We start from the raw sequence: 20703 nt of genomic DNA, 5'->3' as shown, positions 1-20703 counted from the left end.
AGTAATGTAGGAAAGATCTTTGCATTTTTTCTGAAGAAGTTGTAATATGTCAAAACGCATTGAGAATAAAACACACTGTCAATATCTTTGCTTGATTCCGATTGATTTATTGGTTTCACTCGAGCAGCACCTAATAACTGCTGTCTCCTTTCCTACATGATGAGACATTTAGGCTCAGTATAGCAGAGCCTTTCTCAAGCCTCTTCTACAATAGCATGTAAAAATGTGCGCACCCCTGGTTAAAATTGCTGTTATTCTGAACAGTTAAGCAAGTTGATGATGAAATGATCTCTAAAACGTCTAAAGTTATAGATGACACATTTCCTTTCTATTTTATGCAGAAAAAAATATATACAGTGGGGGAAATAAGTATTTGATCCTTTGCTGATTTTGTAAGTTTGCCCACTGACAAAAACATGAACAGTCTATAATTTTAAAGGTAGGTTAATTTTAGCATTCAGACATAGAATATCAAAAATAAAATCCAGAAAATCACATTGTTTAAATTATGTACATTTATTTGCATTTTGCAGCGAGAAATAAGTATTTGATCCCTCTGGCAAACATGACTTAATATTTAGTGGCGTCAACAAGCACAGCAGTTTTTTGTAGTTGATAATGAGGTCAGGAGGAATTTTGCTCCACTCCTCTTTGCAGATTAGATCACTTCTTGCTTAGCAACTCCGAGCTTCAACTCCCTCCATGAGTTTTCTATGGGATTAAGGTCTGGAGACGGGCTAGGCCACTCCATTACCTTAATGTGCTTCTTCTAGAGCCACTCCTTTTTTGCCTTGGCTGTATGTTTTGGGTAATTGTCTTTCTGGAAGACCCAGCCATGACCCATTTTTAATATCCTGGCGGAGTGAAGGAGGTTGTCACTCAGGATTTCATGGTACGTTGTTCCATCCATTCTCCCATTGATGCGGTGAAGTAGACCTGTGCCCTAAGCAGAGAAACACCCCCAAAACATAATGTTTCCACCTCCATGCTTGACTGTGGGGACGGTGTTCTTTGGGTAATAGGCAACATTTCTCTTCTTTCAAACACGGCGAGTTGAGTTAATGCCAAAGACCACAATTTTTGTCTCATCTGACCACAGCACCTTCTCCCAATCACTCACAGAATCATCCAGGTGTTCATTGGCAAACTTCAGACGGACCTGCACATGTGCCATTTTGAGCAGGGGGACCTTGTAGTCACTGCAGGATTTTAAACCTTTAAGGTGTAATGTGTCACCAATGGTTTTCTTGGTGACTGTGGTCCCAGCTGCCTTGAGATCATTAACAAGTTCCCCCCGTGTAGTTTTAGGCTGATCTCTCACCTTCCTCATGATCAAGGATAGCCCACGAGGTGAGATTTTGCATGGTGCCCCAGATCGATGTCGATTGACAGTCATTTTGTATTTCTTCCATTTTCTTACTGTTGCACCAACAGTTGTCTCTTTCTCACCCAGCATCTTACTTATGGTTTTGTAGCCCATTCCAACTATGTGCAGGTCTATGATCTTGTCCGTGACATCCTTAGAAAGCTCTTTGGTCTTGCCCATGTTGTAGAATTTAGTGTCTGACTGATTAATTGAGTCTGTGGACAGGAGTCTTTTATAAAAGTGACTATGTAAGACAGCTGTCTTTAATGCAGGTAATGAGTTGATTAGGAGCGTCTAACTGGTCTGTAGAGCGAGAACTCTTAATAGTTGGTAGGAGATCAAATACTTATTTCTCACTGAAAAATGCAAATAAATTTATATAATTTATGCAATGTGATTTTCTAGATTTTATTTTTGATATTCTATCTCTCAATTTTAACATTAACCTACCCTTACAATTATAGACTGTTCTTGTCTTTGTCAGTGGACAAACTTACAAAATCAGCAAGGGACCAATAATTATTTCCCCCACTGTATATATTTTCATATTTTGCATTTTAAAAATTGCAAAAAAAATGGAATGATGTACTCTGCATTGTTAGTATCTAATAGCACCCCTGAAAGTATCACAGCTTGTAAATGCTTTTTGTAGCCAGCCAAGATTTCAATTCTTGTTTGAGGGATTTTCATCTGTTTTTCTTTGGAGAATTTTTCCAGTTCTGTGAGATTACTGGGTCGTCTTGCATCCTCTGCTATTTTGAGGTCTAGCCACAGATTTTCAATGGTGTTCAGGTCAGGGGACTGTGAGGACCATTGTAAAACCTTCAGCTTGCGCCTTTTGAGGTCGTCAATTGTGGATTATGATGTGTGTTTAGGATCATTTTCTATATGTAGAAGCTATCCTCTTCCTCTTCCTCTTTTCAAATCCAGCTTTTTTACAGATGGTGTTATGTTAGCACCAAGAATGTGTTGAAATTTCATTGAACCAATTCTTCTCTCTACCAATGAAATGTTCCCCTTGCCATTGGCTGCAACACAAGCCCAAAGCATGATTGATCCACCCCCATGCTTCATGGTTGTCGAGATGTTCTTTTCCTGAAATTCTCTGCCGTTGTTTCCCCACACATTCCATTGAGCATTGTGGCCAAAGAGTTCTATCTTAAACTCATTGGTCCACAGGACTTGCTTCCAAAATGCATCAGGTTTGTTTAGATGTTCTTTTTCATACTTCTGATGCTGAATTTTATGATGAGTATGCAGAAGAGGTTTTCTTCTGATGACTCATCCATGAAGGCCATATTTGTTAAGGTAGGTAGGTACAGTAGGATAATGTACCAAAGCTCCAAAGTCTGCTACATTTTTCTGAAGGTGTTTTGCTGTCAAGTGGGGGTTCCGATTTGCCTTTCTAGCAATCCTATGAGCAGCTCTCACTGAAATTTTACTTGGTGTTCCAGACCTTATCTTGACCTCCACTGTTCCTGGTACCTGCCATTTCTTAATTACATTTTGAACTGAGGATAGGGCAATTTAAAAACGCTTTGCCATTATCTTATAGCCTTCTCCTTCTTTGTGGACATCCATCAATTCCATTTTCAGAGTGCTAGGCAGCTGCTTAGAAGACCCCATGGCTGCTGTTTTTTTGGCACAAGGTTAGAGGAGGCTTGGTTTTTATAAAGCTGGGAAATTTGCATCACCCGGCCTTTCCTAATGATAATAGAGAACAAGCCATAATCCTGACAGGCTAAAAAAGGTCTGAAACCTTGGTCAAAGTTATCTGATCACACAAATTTCCAAAGATGCTGAAACTTTTGCATTGGCCCATTTTCCTATTTTTAATTTTCAAAATGAAAACAGGGACAATATTTTTTTTTTACCTAAAATGCAAAGGAAATGTTTCAACTTTAACTTTAGACCTTTTAGAGATGATTTCATCTTGCTTAACTGTTCACCATAACAGTAATTTTGACTAGGGGTGCTCATGCTTTTTCAGGCCACTGTACATTTCTTCAGCATTGAGTCGAAATGTCACATGGGCTGAATAAAAAAGTCTACCTGCCTATTCCTTATGTAACCTATATAACTGCAAATCCCAGATTTTTTTACTACACTGTTTCGGACCGATTTCACTTAATAAATCACGTTCAATTTGCAAGTGAAAACGGATTCTTACAATTTCTTCTGTATAGAAACAAAGTCAGTGAAATGCTAGTTGGATGGAGCTATTGAGCACGGGAATGGTGGGTCACAAAATCATCACCTGCTGCATTCATAAAATTACCAGCACCTTTTCTCCTGGAACACAATGGTGGAGCGGATGTGTAATAAGCAGCCTGGTGGTGCACTTGTTACAAAGGCGCAAACGAGGAGCTCTTTTTTCCTTTTGTATTTTCTGTTTTTCAATGAATCCTCTGACAGTAATGGTTTTCTGAATATCAATGCTCTCTTGATAACTCCTTCTTTCCCATGCATTCTGATTTGAAAGAGAGAATGTTTCTTGGAAATGATTTTATTTCCTTGGAAGATAAAGTGTATTGCGATACATCCTAATCCTCTCAGTATATTAAAGTGCACCTGCTACCTGCACACTGGGCTGCCATTGGAGATTTTCTTATATTTTAAGATGATAACTTATCTAAAAATCACAAATTAGCAGAACGAAGTTAACCACAAAGATGAGTAATGCAATAAATGTTTATATATATATATATATTGGATAATATTATGAAGACGGCTGTATTATTTACTGACAAATATCTATGGGTATGTCTATCGATCTGACATTCTATCTGCGTTTCTATTTTTCAATTATCAATCTTGTATAAAAAAAATCTATCTATCTATCTATCTATCTATCTATCTATCACTTTCAATAGATCTACAGTCATGGCCGAAAGTGTTGGCACCATTGAAATTGTTCCATTTTTTCTCCCAGATTACTGCATTTACACGTTTTGTTATACACACGTTTATGTCCCTTGTGTGTGTTGGAACAACACAAAAAAAACAGAGGAGAAAAAAAGCAAATTGGACATAATTTCACAAAAAACCACATTAATAGGCCAAACAATTGGCACCCTTAATTTAATATTTGTTTGCAGACCCTTTGGAATAAATAACTGTGACCAATCGCTTCCTGCAACCATCCACAAGCTTTTTACACCTCTCAGGTGGAATTTTGTACCACTCTTCATTTGCAAACTGTTCCAGGTCTCTCATATTTGAAGGCGCCTTCTCCTAGCAGCAAGTTTTTGATCTCTCCACAGGTGTTTATTGGGATTTGCATTGCAGACCACTTCAGAACTCTCCAGCGCTTTGTTTTCATCTATCTCTGGGTGCTTCTTGAAGTATGGTTGGGATTATTGTGCTTCTAGAAGACCCATGACCTAGACCACAAGTCCAGCTTTCTGACACTGGGCACTATATTGCAACCCAAAATCCATTGGTAATCTTCAGATTTCATGATTCCTTGCACTCAGTCAAAACAACCCCAAAACATCTTTGAACCTCCATCATATTTGACTGTAGGTACTGTGTTCTCTTCTTTGAAGCCAATAAATTGTTGTGCTTTACCAAAAAGCTCTATCTTGCTCTCATCTGTCCATAAGACTTTCCCAAAGGATTTTGGCTTACGCACGTACAATTTGACAAACTGCAATCTAGCTTTTTTGTCTCTGTTTTAACAGTGGGGTCCTCCTGGATCTCCTGCCATAGCATTTCATTTAAATCACATGTTGACAGATTGTTTGCGTTGGCACTCATGTACCTGATCCTGCATGATGGCTTGAATTTCTTTGGAACTTGATTGGGGTTGCTTATCCACTATTCGGACTACCATGCAATGCAACCTTTCATCAATTTTTCTCTGCCATCCATGTACTTTGTAATGGACTTCTGGGTATAGGTCCGCGTTCAGTGTTTAATACTAGACACTAACTGTCCAATCCGAACCCTAAACTTTAAAGTTTAGGTTCTCCATCTCTACTTACACCTGTTACTTGCCACAGGTCATGAGCATCACATGCTTGAGAAGAAGTTGTTTACCCACAATTTTGCCAGGCCACCTTTTGGGGTTTGTATGAAATTATGTCCTATTTGCCTTTTTTTTCTCAATTTTTTTTGTGTGTTTTAATATACACAAAGGAAAAAAACATGTGTATAACAAATGTATACTTCTCAACTGACTAATATAGACAAAATCCATTTACGATGCAGAGTTTGCTGGTCTAATGAGGATGCTGTTGTGTTGTTGAAGCCAATAACATTTCCTAGTATGACTGTCGACCTTGCAGGACTGATCATCATGTATTTTTTGGCACAAGAATTATTTCCAAGTTAGGATGTCCCACTCACCATTTGGTTCAGAAATATGGATAAATGCATCTTAAAACATGGCTTTGATGTTTTCGGCTCTCTCATAAAGATGAATTGAGAGAGCCAAGCATGTGTGGCCAGTGCCGTCTCTCCATTTAATGGGTCCATGTGGCCAGGCCCATTCTTAAGATAGATGTGAGTTCCAGTGGTGATATCTGGAATAGGGATGAGTGAACACGCTTGGATAAGGTGTTATCCGAGAAAGCTTGGGTGCTAACCGAGTGTCTTTGGCGTGTTCCAGTCCTTGCACCTGCATGTCTCACATCTGTTTGACAGCTGCAACACATGCAGGGATTGCCTGACAACCAGACAACCCCTGCAAGTGTTGTGACTGTTGAACAGTCGCGAGAAATGCATCCGCGGGAACTCGAGCATATCATTGGAGCACGCCGAAGACACTCGGCTAAACCCCGAGCATGATAACATCTTATCCAAGCACGTTCACTCATCACTAATCTTCATCTATGAGACATTTATGGCATATCCTATCAAAGTGTTACAGATGTATCCAGATGAGACATTCTTTTTAATTCCTTTCTGTCTAGTACCGTATGCCAATTATCTACTGTAGGGGAGATTTCTGCGCTAGGAGGCGCTGCGACTTTCCTCTTTTCTTAAATGCACTAAACATAGATAGCCAAGTTCTGAGCAGAACGCATGCTGAGTTTTTACATTATAGATTCCTAGGAACTTATAATATCAAAGTTGCAGACATCCCAGGTCTCCGGAAAGTCTCCTGAGATACTGACGCTGTTGAATATGGATCTTTCAGACTTCAATGGGTGGACATAAGGTACAAAGTGTGAAAAACTTCATGGTTTTTCTTTGGCTGCCTCACAACTAGGTTTAGACTTTGCTTAAAAAATGTTTCACTCCATAATAATACAATTTGGAGTAGAGGGAACGGATCCAGAAGAGAAGAGAAAACTTTAATTGGCTCAGTTGTTGGAAAGGTGAGATGGCTGTGCTGAAGGTCAATGTCCATGTCCAAACTCCACATTTTACTTTGGTTTAACTGAAACACACCATTATAAGGCTAGTTTCACATTAGCGTTTTTTTGCGCAGCGCATCGTGCGCATAAAAAACGCAAAGAAAAACGCAAAACAAATGTGCGTTTTTTTTTCTTCATGCGCACGCTGATGCGTCAAAATAACGCAGTGTTACTTGCGTTTTACATGCGTTTTTGCATGCGGTTGCGTTTTTTATGCGCATGCGTTTTTAGGTGTGACATTTCACAATAGCAAAATCTTTGACCACCAATGGGTCACCAGTGGGCGTGTTTCATTGGAATGTTTTATAGACCCTGTACTGCTGAATTCATCAGATTTTGCTGCTGTTTCCGGTGTCAAGATGGACTTGCGTCTGGATAATTTCCGCTTCAAGCTGGATCTTGACATTGCGCTGTCTCAGGCGTATGTCTTTTGTTGCCAGCAAGAAAGGGAGAGGGAGAGACAGCAGAGACGGCAGCGGCGTAGGTTTTGGAGGCATCCAATCATCGAACTCCGGCCAAGCCGTGGAGCATATCACACGCTGTACAGCGAGCTACAGGAAAACCCGGAGAAATTTGCTGACTATACACGGATGTCCCAGGAAAGCTTCCTTGACTTGCTGGGTATGGTTGAAGGAAACATCCGGAGAAGGGACACTCAGCTCCGGCGTGCCATTCCTCCCGAAGAAAGGCTCCTTGTCACCTTACGGTATGTATGTTGTTATGTTTGCATAATTTTTTTGGCTTTTTATTTTTTTTTTTTTTTGGTCCAAAAAATTAGGTTTTTTTTGGCTATTGATTTTTAACATTATTTTTGTGAAATTGCTTTTTTGCATAATGGTTTTTCTTCTGGCATGTACTAATCCCAAGCCTTTATAAAATGTTTTTTTGCTATGTTGTATTAAAAAAACATGCAAAATAGTTAGGCCATGTACTTTTTTATTTTCAGTGTTTTTAGTAATACCCAAGACAGAAATATAATTATTTTTTCTTTTTATGTTTGGCAGGTTCCTGGCAACTGGAGAGAGTCTTTCATCCCTGCATTTCCAGTACCGGCTGGGAATCTCAACTTTATCTGGGATTGTTGCCGACACCTGCAGGGCTCTGTGGGATGTTCTGTGTCCGGAGTTTCTGCCATTGCCCACTGCCGAAAAGTGGCTTCAAATATCGGAGAAATTCTGGGCAGTCTGCAATTTCCCGAACTGCCTAGGAGCGGTGGACGGGAAGCACATCCGCATCACAAAACCCGCAAGAAGTGGCTCCGAGTACTACAACTACAAGAAGTACTTTTCCACAGTCCTAATGGCCATTGCGGATGCAGACTGCCGGTTTGTGGCGGTGGACATAGGGGCATTCGGACGGGGCAACGATTCACAGACTTTTAAGAACTCTGATATGGGCTGGAGGTTGTACGGCAACCATTTCAATTTTCCACTGGCACGGCCTCTTCCCCAAACCCAAACTCCACCACTGCCATTTGTAGTGGTTGGGGATGAGGCATTTCAGATGTGCCCAAACCTGCTGAAGCCGTACTCCAGCCGTGACTTGGACCACCGCAAGAAAATTTTCAACTACAGGCTTACGAGGGCTCGCAGGACTGTAGAGTGCGCCTTTGGCATTCTAGTGTCCAGATGGCGAATTCTCAGCACCGCCATCAATCTCAAAATGGAAACAGTAGATGAGGTGGTGAAGGCATGCGTGGTTCTCCACAATTTTGTTATGGCAAAGGAGCGGCCGAACTTTGACATGGATGAGCCTGCTGCCAACCCTTTGCCAGATTTTACTCAGCACCCTCTTCGGTCCTCAGTCGAAGTTGCCCAAATGAGGGACCAATTTGCGGACTACTTTTTATCCGATGTTGGTCGTGTAGCATGGCAGGATCAAATGGTTTAATAGTTTTCTTGTTTGTTAAAAATAAAATACATGGTTTTTTCTACCTGTACCCAGTGTACTGTGTCTTAATAAACTCCACTACTCATCTGCCCAGGTTAAATTGAAGAAAGGGAAACCACCATAAAAAAAAATATATATATATATATATATATATATATTATAATATATATATATATATATATATATATTATAATATATATATATATATATATATATATATATATATATATATATTTTATAATATATATATATATATATATATATATATATATATTATAATATATATATATATATATATATATTATAATATATATATATATATATATATATATATTATAATATATATATATATTATAATATATATATATATATATATATATATATATATATATTATAATATATATATATATATATATTATAATATATATATTATAATATATATATATATATTATAATATATATATATATATATATATATATTATAATATATATATATATATATATATATATATATTATAATATATATATATATATATATATTATAATATATATATATATATATATATTATAATATATATATATATATATTATAATATATATATATATATATTATAATATATATATTATAATATATATATATATATTATAATATATATATATATATATTATAATATATATATATATATATATTATAATATATATATATATATATTATAATATATATATATATAAATATATATATATATATATATATATATAAATATATATATATATAAATATATATATATATATATATATATATAAATATATATATATATAAATATATATATATATATATATATAAATATATGTATATATAAATATATATATATATATATATATATATATATATATATAAATATATATATATATAAATATATATATATATATATATATATATATATATAAATATATATATATATATATAAATATATATATATATATATATATAAATATATATATATAAATATATATATATATATATATATAAATATATATATATATATTTTTATATATATATAAATATATATATATATATTTTTATATATATATATTTATATATATATATATATATATATATATATATTTATTTTTATATATATATATAAATTTTTTGTTTTTTTTGGTGGTTTCCCTTTCTTTACTTTCTACCGGATGGTCAGCCATCCAACTCTGAAAGGGATACTATATTTCATTTTTGTTTTATTTATATATATATATATATATATATATATATATAAAAAAAAAAAAAAGAAATATAGTATCCCTTTCAGAGTTGGATGGCTGACCATCCGGTAGAAAGTAAAGAAAAACAAACCATAGTGTAGGGCGCAGTGTGTGCAGGCGGCGAAAGACACAATAACCAAACATTATTTTGAAAAAAAAATATAACATTTATTTAAATTATTTTTTAGTTGCTGGAAACTGGGGGGTGTGGAGGGATGAGGAACGGCTTTGGGTGGAGTAAGGGGTTCTAGGGGAAGGAGGAACCAAAGAAGTGGGGGAAGGGAGCTGAGGCAAGGAAAGTTGTGAAGTGGGAGGTGAGGGAGGAGGGAGGGTAAGAGTCCTCCTCTTAGTTTTTTTAGGACGGTGGCCCGTCGTCTTCCTGCTGTCCTCGCTTGAGCCTGAGGACTGGCTAGACCCCGGGGACCGCCTTGAGCCTCTGGACCGCCTTGAGCCTCTGGACTGCCTTGAGCCTCTGGAACGCCTGGAGGCTGGGGACTGGCTGGAGCTGGGGGACCGCCTGGCACTTGTTGACCGCCTGCCAGGATCTTGTTCCAGCTGTGGCATGCTGGAGGTGGTGGATGTCCTGGCAGGGGCCGTAAATATTGAATGCGGGTCCCCCAGCTGATGCTGCTCCGAGGTGGTGGTGGTGGCGGTCCATGCAGGCGTGGTGGCTGTGGCGGTCCATACCGGGGTGGTCCTCCCGCTGGTGGTGGTGGTTGCGGCGCTCAAGGCAGGGGTGGTGACGACGGGCCATCCAGTGGTGGTGGCGGCAGCAGTGGTGGGCCAGGCAGGAGCAGCGCTTGGCATGGTGTTGGCGGGTAAGTGTCCAGCTGCACTCGGACTTGGGGCGGTATATTGGTGTCCGGCGAGGCTTGGAAGTGTGGTGGCTGTGCAGTGATATGCAGCAGAAGTAGGTAATGCTGTAAAACGAGTCAGTGGTGGCACCGGTGGAAATGCCACCACTGACTGCTGCATAATCCTACTCTGCTGCATAGCCTGCATAAAAGCATTGTTGCAGGCCTGCATGACAGTCAACTGGAGGTCAGGGGTAAGGTGTTCCGCCGTGTCCCGAGCTATTTGGGTATAAAAATGATGCGCTGGTCTGGCGAGGTCGACTTCCAGGCGCTCAAGGCGACCCTCGATAGACTTGTAGCGTTGGTCCAAAAGGAGGAAACCACTCTCAAGTCTATCGGAGAGTGCCTTGAGGCTACTCTGAAAGACCGAGCTCAATTCAACGAACTCGGGCATGAGAGGCCTGTCCAAGGTCCTCTGCCGCTGCTGGCGGGAAGTGCCCGCAAAACCAGTGGCAGAGACCTGGGACAGGGGAACACCTGAGCGACCAGCTTCCTGGTCTCCAGATGACTGTGGTGCAGACCTGCAAGGTGCTTCCTCGCTGATGGATGGCTGGGAGGGGTCCGGGGCAGCTTGATGAAGGACCGCTTCGGGACCAGGTTGCAGGGTGCTGCTCCAGGTGCTGTGAAAAGAAAAGAAAGAAATTACTACCATAAATTAACAATCGCCAACTCCTGTGGAATAGAAAAGCACAGAATAAAACACAATACAACTAGAAAATACTTACGTTCGGGAGGCAAGGACCGGTCTTAAAAATGCCAAGGCACGATGGTATCGGTACTTCGTGCCGGTCCTTGCCGCAGCACCACTGCGAACCTTATTCTCCTGACGGATATCCCTGTTGAAGCGGTCCTTCATCGAGCGCCAACGGGTTCTGACTTTGTTCACTGTGATGGAAAAAAAAAAAAAAAGAAAAAAAGTAAGACTATGCACTGGAGGCTGTGATCATCCAACTGTGTGTGATGATAGAAACTCCATGGAGTTAATAGCATCACACACAGTTGGGTGATCCCGGCCAAGATCACTGCTGCATCACACTGCATTTAAATACTTACGAAAATCCTTGCGGACCCGGGGAGAGGCATTGTCCCAGCCATCCATCAGCGATGCGGCCACCTCGTTCCAGAGCCGCCGGATCACCACGTTGTCCGAGTGCAGTTGGTGACGGGTGTCCCACAACGGGACTCGCTCCTGGACTAGACGGATGAGCTCGTCGTTGTCCAGGGCGAGGTCCTCCTCCCGCTGTGGAGCCTAGAAAAGAAAGACAAACATTAATCTTTGAAAGATTTAAAAAAAAAAAAATATCGATAACTAGCTGAAGAGCCCGGCGCTGCCCGGGCATAGTAACTAACTGTGGTTAGTTATATAAATTTAAAATTATCCTCCATCCCATAGTCCCGTGCCCATATTCCATCATACATATCCTCCATCCCATAGTCCTGTGCCCATATACCCATCATACATATTCGCCATCCCATATGCCTGTGCCCATATACCCATCATACATATTCGCCATCCCATAGTCCCGTGCCCATATACCATCATACATATCCTCCATCCCATGCCCATATACCCATCATATATATCCTCCATCCCATAGTCCCGTGCCCATATTCCATCATACATATCCTCCATCCCATAGTCCTGTGCCCATATACCCATCATACATATTCGCCATCTCATATGCCTGTGCCCATATACACATGATACATGTTCGCCATCCCATAGTCCCGTGCCCATATACCATCATACATATCCTCTATCCCATGCCCATATACCCATCATATATATCCTCCATCCCATAGTCCCGTGCCCATATACCCAAACAAACAAACATACACACACACACACACACAAACACACACACACATACACACTTTGAGCCCTAGATATTGATAAACAATCCATGAAAAAATTATTTGTTTTAAATGGAAATAAATGGAAAAAAACAACAAACATCGAAAAAAACAACCATGAAAATTTAAAAAAAATAAAATTAAAAAATACCAAAAAAAAAAAAAAAAAAAAAAAAACCAGACGAGAAAATAAGTAAAAAAAAAAAAAAAAACAGTCCGTCTGTACTTACATCACGTCTACCCGCCCGCACTTGGCCTTGCTGCTCCTGCCGTTCCTCCGGTGGTGGTGGCGTGATGGAGGATGAGCTCTGAAAATTAAACCAAAAAAATTAATCACATGTGTTTATTTTTTCAAATCCATACGGAAGCATAGTACTCACTTCTTCTGCCTCTTGCCCTGTCCCGGGGACATATTCTTCACCAGATGAAGACATGCTGCAATAAAAAAAAAAAGAGACATAAGTACATAGAAATGTATTGAAATTTCAGCCAGACATTAGGTTTTTCATACTTACATTGGTGCAGCTTGTGCTGTGTGTCCACTAGTGAGCAATCCTTAAAGTATTGTGGAATCCCAGTGCCCACACCATTTTATCACCTTGGTTCAATTTTTTTTTTTTACTGTCTAGACCAAATTTCAGTCATGTTTATGTAAAAAACGCATGCGCATAAAAACGCAAGACCATGCGCAAGTATTGCGCTCCCATAGGCTCCAATGTGGTGTTTTTGCGCATTCCGTGCGCATTCCGTGCGCATGCGTTGTTTTAACGAGACAGGGCGGAACCAAAAATGCAACATGTTGCGTCTGACGCGCCTGGCGCAAAAGACAAAAAAACGCATGCGCACGAAAGCGCAAATATGCGCAAGACCATGCGCACATCATGTAAAATATAGGTGCGCAGTGCGCATGCGCACTGGTGCGCCCGATGCGCTGCGCACAAAAGCGCTAATGTGAAACCAGCCTAAGACAGGAAATGTGTCCCGCTGCTTTCTTTTTTTAAACCAAATAATTCCTCATACTGATAAATATTTGTTTTCTAAGGGCTTAATCAGACATAACTTTTTTTATGTGCTTATTTTGTTCATTTATTCTTTTCCATGCAGAAAAGCCCCACAGTATTTTACAGCAACACAAAAATGAGCATGATTTATAATGTTGGATTCATTATTTTACTTACAATTTTTGACCAGTGCTGCATTTTTTTTTTTTTTTTAAAAACCCAACTTACTGATTCCTTTGGCTTTTTTTACTGTTCTTTTTTTAAGATCAAAGTGTCTTAGCCGCAAAAGGACATAAAAAGCCCCAAAATGCATATAATTTACGCTGCAGTTTTCTGACATAAGCATAGTTATTTATGTAGAAAAAATGTAACAAAAAAGCTACGTGAAAATATACCCTAATTAACATTTTAATTTTTTTTTAATTCTATTTTCCGTACATGATCATGGGGCAGTTATAATGTCAGGCTGGTTTCACACTTGCGGTTTTTTGTGCTGTTTTTGCGCAAAAAAAAGCATGCGTTTTATTCCTATACTTAACATGGGTGCGCATAGACATGCGTTTGTACGCATTTGTATGCACATGCGTTTTTTTTGTTTTTTTTATGCGTCCGACCTGGCTCAAAAAACCGCAGGCGCACAAAATTCACCCAAAACCACATTATAGTCTATGGGAGCGCTGACGTGCGCATGCGTTTTTTAAAAAAAACATGCGCAAAAACACAAAAAAAGCATAAAAACGCATGATGCGTTTTTTATGTGCGTTTGCACTGTGCACGCAGTGCAGCGCAAAAAAAACGCAAGTGTGAAAGTATGCTACTTAGCAGTTCAGAGACTTGCTTTACGGCAGCCTCATTGACTTTAGGAGCCTCAGTACTGGAGACGACTTACTGACTTCCATGGTGGAGTGGTGTGGTCGCGCTCTGTGATCCATACAGATATTACCCTATACCCCAGCCAGCGAGGGGAGCCTCATCTATTGTGTATGTGGTACCTATATGTAGGTGTTTACTGTTCTTGAAATTCTACCTGTCATGATATTCAGACCCATATAATATACAGCTATTCGTAAATAGACGGTAGCATTTTTTTCACTACTGTGCTGTCACACACTATTGCTAATGTTTATTCAATGTTTTATGGCTTTTTTCGCTATCTCTAATGTTGAGCTGTGACGACCTCTAAATATCCATATCAACCAGACATTGACTGCTGCATTCTCTGCCTGTGCTGTATAATGTATATGCAGCAATAGGATTACTCCGTCTTCGGAGATTACTCTACATTTATCTACATTTAACCTCATTTGCCGAGTGTTTACCCATCAGACATCTTATCCAGATTGTTTTCAATATTGTAATGTCGAGGTCAGATTTTAGTATCCTACGTTGTCATCAGCAAAAACTGACACTTTACTCTCAATCCCATCCACAAGGTCATTAATAAAGAGGTTAAAAAGAATTGGTCCTAGCACTGATCCCTGCAGTCCCTACTGCTCCCAGTACAGATCCTTGCAGTCCCCACTGCTCCCAGTACAGATCACTGCAGTTTCCACTGCTCCCAGTACAGATTCTGGTGGTCCCTACTGCTCCCAGTACTGATCCTTTTGTCCCCCCCACTTCTCCCAGTACAGATTCTTGTGGTCCCCACTGCTCCCAGTGCAGATCCCTATGGTCCCCACTGCTCCCAGTAGAGATCCCTGTTGTCCCCACTGCTCCTATTGCAGATCCCTATGGTCCCCACTGCTCCCAGTAGAGATCCCTGTGGTCCCCACTGCTCCCTGTACAGATCCTGTGGTCCCCACTGCTCCCAGTACAGATCCCTGTGGTTCCCAGTGCTCTCAGTGCAGATCCCTGTGGTCCCCACTGCTCCCAGTACAGATCCCTGTGGTCCCCACTGCTCCCAGTACAGATCCTGCGGTCCCCACAGCTGACTATATCCCATTTAGTGAGCATACTATTTGTGACGACTCTTTGTTTCCTGTCATTTAGCCAATTCCTTAACAATCTGCATATATTTTCCCCCAGTCCTTGCTTCTGTAGCTTCACTATAAAGCTGTTATGTGGTACAGTATCAAATGCCTTTGTAAAGTACACATAAATCATATTAGCTGTATTACCAACATACAGATTTGCTCTTAACCTCCTCATAGAAACCCAATCATGCTGATTGTCAGTTCTTATATTAGTCTCTGCAATATTTCTCTGCAGATCATCTCTTATGACGCCCTCAAAAACATTGCACACTACAGATGTCAGACATCCCAGATTGTAGTTATGTGACTTCACCTTCATACCTTTCTTAAATATCAGTACCACGTCAGCCATCCTTCAATCCTGTGGCACAGACCCTTTTACAAGAGAGTCTAAGAATATGAAATACAGTGGTCTGTCAATTACTGAGCTCAATTCCCTCAGTATCTGTGGATAAATTCCATCTGCGCAGGGGGATCTGTCAATGTTTTATTTGCTCAGACGCAGGCGTACTTCTTCTTGTGTTAAACTAGTTATATCATGTGGTGAACTTTGATTTTTGCATTGTTGAATGATCCCTGGAACAAACAGGTCATTGGTGAACATGGATAAAAAGTGCCTGTTTAATATCTCAGCCTTTTCTTTGTCCTCTGTAATTATCTTGTTATCTTTTAAGGGGCCAATACCATTTGTTTTTTTTTCTTTTTGGTATTGATATATGTACAAAAATTAGGACAATTTATTTTCTGATTGCTGCATTTTTACTCTTTCCTTTAAATCCTGACTGTCATGATAGTGAGACCGATATGGTTATTGGTAAATGGATGATAGCTGTTTCTCACTGCTGTGGCAACGCACACTATCTGTAATGTTTATTCAGTGTTTTATGACCTATTTTCTCCATCTCCATTGTTGAGCTGCAAAAAAAGTCTCTATATCCATATCATCTACAGAACGACTGCTGTATTCTCTGTGTCTGTTGTGGGGTATGATAATCTGTCCTAGTTAGCTGTGCTATGTCATGGGATGTGATGGCTTCATGCCATTATGAGTAATCCCACATAGCCATGCCGGAGCTCCTGTGAGCCTTTGCTGACTGATGCCATATTTTGCTTTGTGATAAATAGCAGTGTCTATTTTCGGTCAATTCGGGCAAATCAAATTGCATTGTTCAAATTTGAAGGGTCCAGTGAATTTCCTAAAATTGATTGATTTGCATCGAATTGATTTGGTCATCTCTACTCCGTTGCAAATGTTTTACCATCGGGCAGGCGCTTTCCGAGTACTTTTGTTTCACTGGATAGTGTGGAACAAAATTTCTTTGTGGACAAGCTCCAATTTCTATTCAAAAAGAATCCTATGCCATGTGATCTTAACTTTGGGGGATCTACATTTGCTGGTTGTGTTTTTATACTGTTTTGCAGTAGAAGATTGGTGACAACCTTTTGTGCTCTGGAAATCTTTTGTGATACTAAAATCTTTATAATACTGATAACTGAAAAGTTTATTAAAAATCAATAAATAAAAAGTAGAAGTCCACCCCATGAAAGTGACATGTTGAAAGTCCAGGTCGTATGTTGGGATTTATGTGACCGGAACCTTCTTTTTGAAACATAAGGCAACTTTTGCTCTTAACTTGCTATAATTTCATAGCCCAGTCTCTTTTGCCCATTATATTTTAGCTATAATATATTCCTCCTTGGATTTCCTCTTCCTTCGGCTCATCCACAGATGTGTGTTGCAAGATGTCCAATTTTAAGTAAAAAATTATTTTATTTTACTCTTTCGGGAATTGATTATGACATACATGTCTATATGTGGCTGTGGGATTTGCAGCAGCTTAAGGGTTTTGATAGCATGTCTAGTTAGTAATTAAGGTCCTTAAAGGGAATTTGTCAGTAGCTTTTTGCCACCTAATCTGAGAGCAATATGATGTAGGGGCAGAGACCCCGATACCATTTACTGGGCTGGTTGCTGTAATTTTGATAAAATTACAGTTTTATCAGCAGGAGTTTATCACTACAGGACATTTAGTCTAACCACACCCCTACTACTGATTGGTAGCTTTCTGTGTACACTGCACATGGGCAAAAAGCAGCCAATCAGAGCTGTGGGCGTGGTTATGCAGAGCTCAACATTCAGAGAACTGCTAGATCTGCAGCAGAGAAAACAGGGATGATATCAAAATGTCAACAAGCATAACAGTTTGTGACACATTGCTGGAATCAGGGTCTCTAACCCTACATTACGCTGCTGTCAGATGGGGTAGGAAAAACTTGGTGACAGATTCCCTTTAAGAAAGTTAGCAGAAAGGTAAGGGTGGAAACATTGGTAGTTCCATGACCTGGGTTGACATTGGTTCAAATTACTTTAGAGAAGATTCACACCATGACTGCGCCACATTGAACTTCATTGAGCTCTTTTATACGTGAGTCTCTGTAAATTGTCTGCATGCTTGATTGCGCTTATGCATTATGACTAATCATCTGCTCACGGAGAAAGGTGTTTCCATTGGGGACCTCCCCCCAATCAGTAAGGGAAGAGGAGGGGGGTTATTAGTTTTGCTTGGAGTTGTCAAAGAAGGAAAGAGCTTCTGATTCTGAATGCGAAACTGATACAAAGCTTGTCACTCACGTATGAACGGATAGAATCGCGCGGAGTGAAATTTCCTCTTCAGCTCAACACTTTCACAGGGGAACATCGCTGCCATATCTAATTAAGGCACCCTTTGTTACATAGCCAAAAAATACAAATACCTTGTCCAAATCTTTTCTTTTAATTTATTTCAAGGTAATTTGTTTTTACAGGGATTTCCTATTATCTTAGAGGATTAACTTTAACAAGAGACATCATGTCACCTCTAAAGATCTTACATATCCTGCCTCGGGCGAAACAATTTGTATCTCGCGTCCCCTCTATTTACCGTCATTTTTGCCAAGGATTATTATAACATATTTTATTTATATTGATCTTTCATTAAGATTTTCAGTCTCAATCTCGTTTTAAGAATGTGCCTTGAAATAAAAACCTATTGATTTAATAGATGTGGCAGTAACGGACTTTACCTGGAAAATAGGGGAAAAGGAATTACAAGAAATAAAATGAAGCGTTAGTGTTTATTACGCTTCATCTTGAATTACGTTTTACACATTTTTATACATTTTTTTCATTCTTCAGATATTTTTGCTATTAGTTTATATAAAATTGGAATGAATGATCTAGTTTTTTTTCCAGTGATTGTGCCATTCATGTCCATTGGTTAGCTGCTACAATGGGAGACATAATGGGCAAGGACTAGTCCTATTCACATCTCGTTATTTGGATGCGCTTTATCAATGTGATGGAGTGATTTATGTAGAGGGATCATGCCGAGCGGATTCGTTAGAGGCTGATGGGGACAGCCCCTAGACTTTTTTTTCTGGTTTCATACACACTTTAAATCTACAGTATTTTTCAGATTATAAGATGCACTTATTGGGAGAAAAATGTGTCTTATAATCCAAAGTGAACTTACAGGGGGGCCGGCAGCGGTGAAGCGGGGTCACATGACGCAGGGTCGCTCCTTCAGGAGGCCAGTGGTGTCAGGAGTGGAGCCATGATGCGGTGCCTGGGATCTGAGAAGATGTCGGCGCCAGTGAATGGAGTTCGTTTTTCATATGATATGACATCCCTGCAGTGTGCTTTGAGAAAATGGCTGCTGGAGGAGGCGCGTGTGCAGATTGAGATCTCCCGAAATCCAAATCTGCGCATGCGCCGCCTCCGGTGCTGACACCTTCTGTGATCCCAGACATCGCAGCATCGCCCCAATCCTGCCAGCACCGCCGGCCTACTAAAGCAACAACCCTGCCTCCTGTGACCCCACTCTACCGCAGCCGCCCCCCAGTAAACTACCATTAAAAAGGAATATAAGACGCACCACCATTTTATTTAAAATCATTTTTTGCACCCCAAAATTTGTGGTGCGTCTTATAATCCGCAAAATGCTGTATGTTTTCTTTAATACTCCCCATAACTATTTATAACAAGAGCCTGTCCCTAATTCATGCTGAACATTGCTCTTGTAGCATTAATTTTCAGATTCCTTTAACCTATCTATAAATAGGACTAAACTTTAAAAGAATTATTTCAACTTAGAAAGTTCTTCAGGATAGGTGAAAACTGGCAGAACATATGGGATTCCACTGTCTGAACCCCCCACTAAATAATAGAAAAGAACTCTGAAGTACCAGTATGAGTTCATAAATGTAATGGTAAAATAGGACCAATTTCTAAACCGTCTCGAGAGGAGACATTCACTCTTATATTGAGAATAGAAGCATGACTTCATCATAAACTGTAAATGAAATAAAAAGAGCTAACACTCTATCACTCCATCTGACCCCCTGCTGGGAACAGGTTATTAAAGTAGGTTATCTGATAAAGAGCAGACATGACGTCAGTACAACAGGCTGTTAGGTGGTACTTTTCTCTTCTGTGTAGATAAGTATTCCTGTGTTCAAAATAATTACAGGCAGTTGTGATCGCACCAGACAACAGTTATCAATATTCTTTTTTTGTGACTGACGTAGGTTCCTATAGTTATGGAAGACATATTTTCAGCATTGTGGTGCAGTGGCAGATATAACTAATTTACATACATCACTGCGCGGTTTGCGCACCAGCCGTGAATAAATATTGGCCACATGGACAAAGTTGAATATGCCATGAAACCTAAAATCATGATAGCAAATATGGCATTAATACATCCCGCCTGGGACCTCCAGGGAGTCAGATATCTTTAAGACTAACAAATTTTACCAAGGGGTGTGACTCTTACCTGGTAAAAGCAGATTCTCACTTGCAGTCAGTGCTAGGAGATACAGCTCATTGTAGGTCTGTATCATATTCCAATCGGATTGCTCCCCTCTACCAACATCTGCATAATTCCAGTGTCTTCAGGTCTAGTAATTTTCTACTGTTTATCCCTTTCATTTTCTATGTGATTGCATATACTGTATTGTCTTGCTCCCTTTGTACATATTTTGTATATTTTTATAAACATGGCCTAATTGTTGGATTTAGTATATGAAATTTAATAGCTTTGTTCCTCTTGCTCTATAAACCGCACTCTCAATTTTGGCACATAGCCTTGATCTTCC

The 20703-nt window shown here is 39.6% G+C and overlaps 1 protein-coding gene across 1 annotated transcript in view; it reads left to right on the top strand.

The window, feature by feature from the left end:
* The window catches only part of LRP1B (LDL receptor related protein 1B), a 1871059-nt gene that overhangs the window by 834980 nt on the left and 1015376 nt on the right, over nucleotides 1-20703 (top strand). The gene's annotated exons all lie outside the window — the stretch shown is intronic.

This window comes from Dendrobates tinctorius, unplaced genomic scaffold (genome assembly GCF_039654945.1).
Source record: "Dendrobates tinctorius isolate UK_male_01 unplaced genomic scaffold, ASM3965494v1 ptg000143l, whole genome shotgun sequence".
Taxonomy (NCBI): domain Eukaryota; kingdom Metazoa; phylum Chordata; class Amphibia; order Anura; family Dendrobatidae; genus Dendrobates; species Dendrobates tinctorius.
Note: the sequence above shows the minus strand (reverse complement) of the source record. Positions and strands in the feature narration are given on the sequence as shown.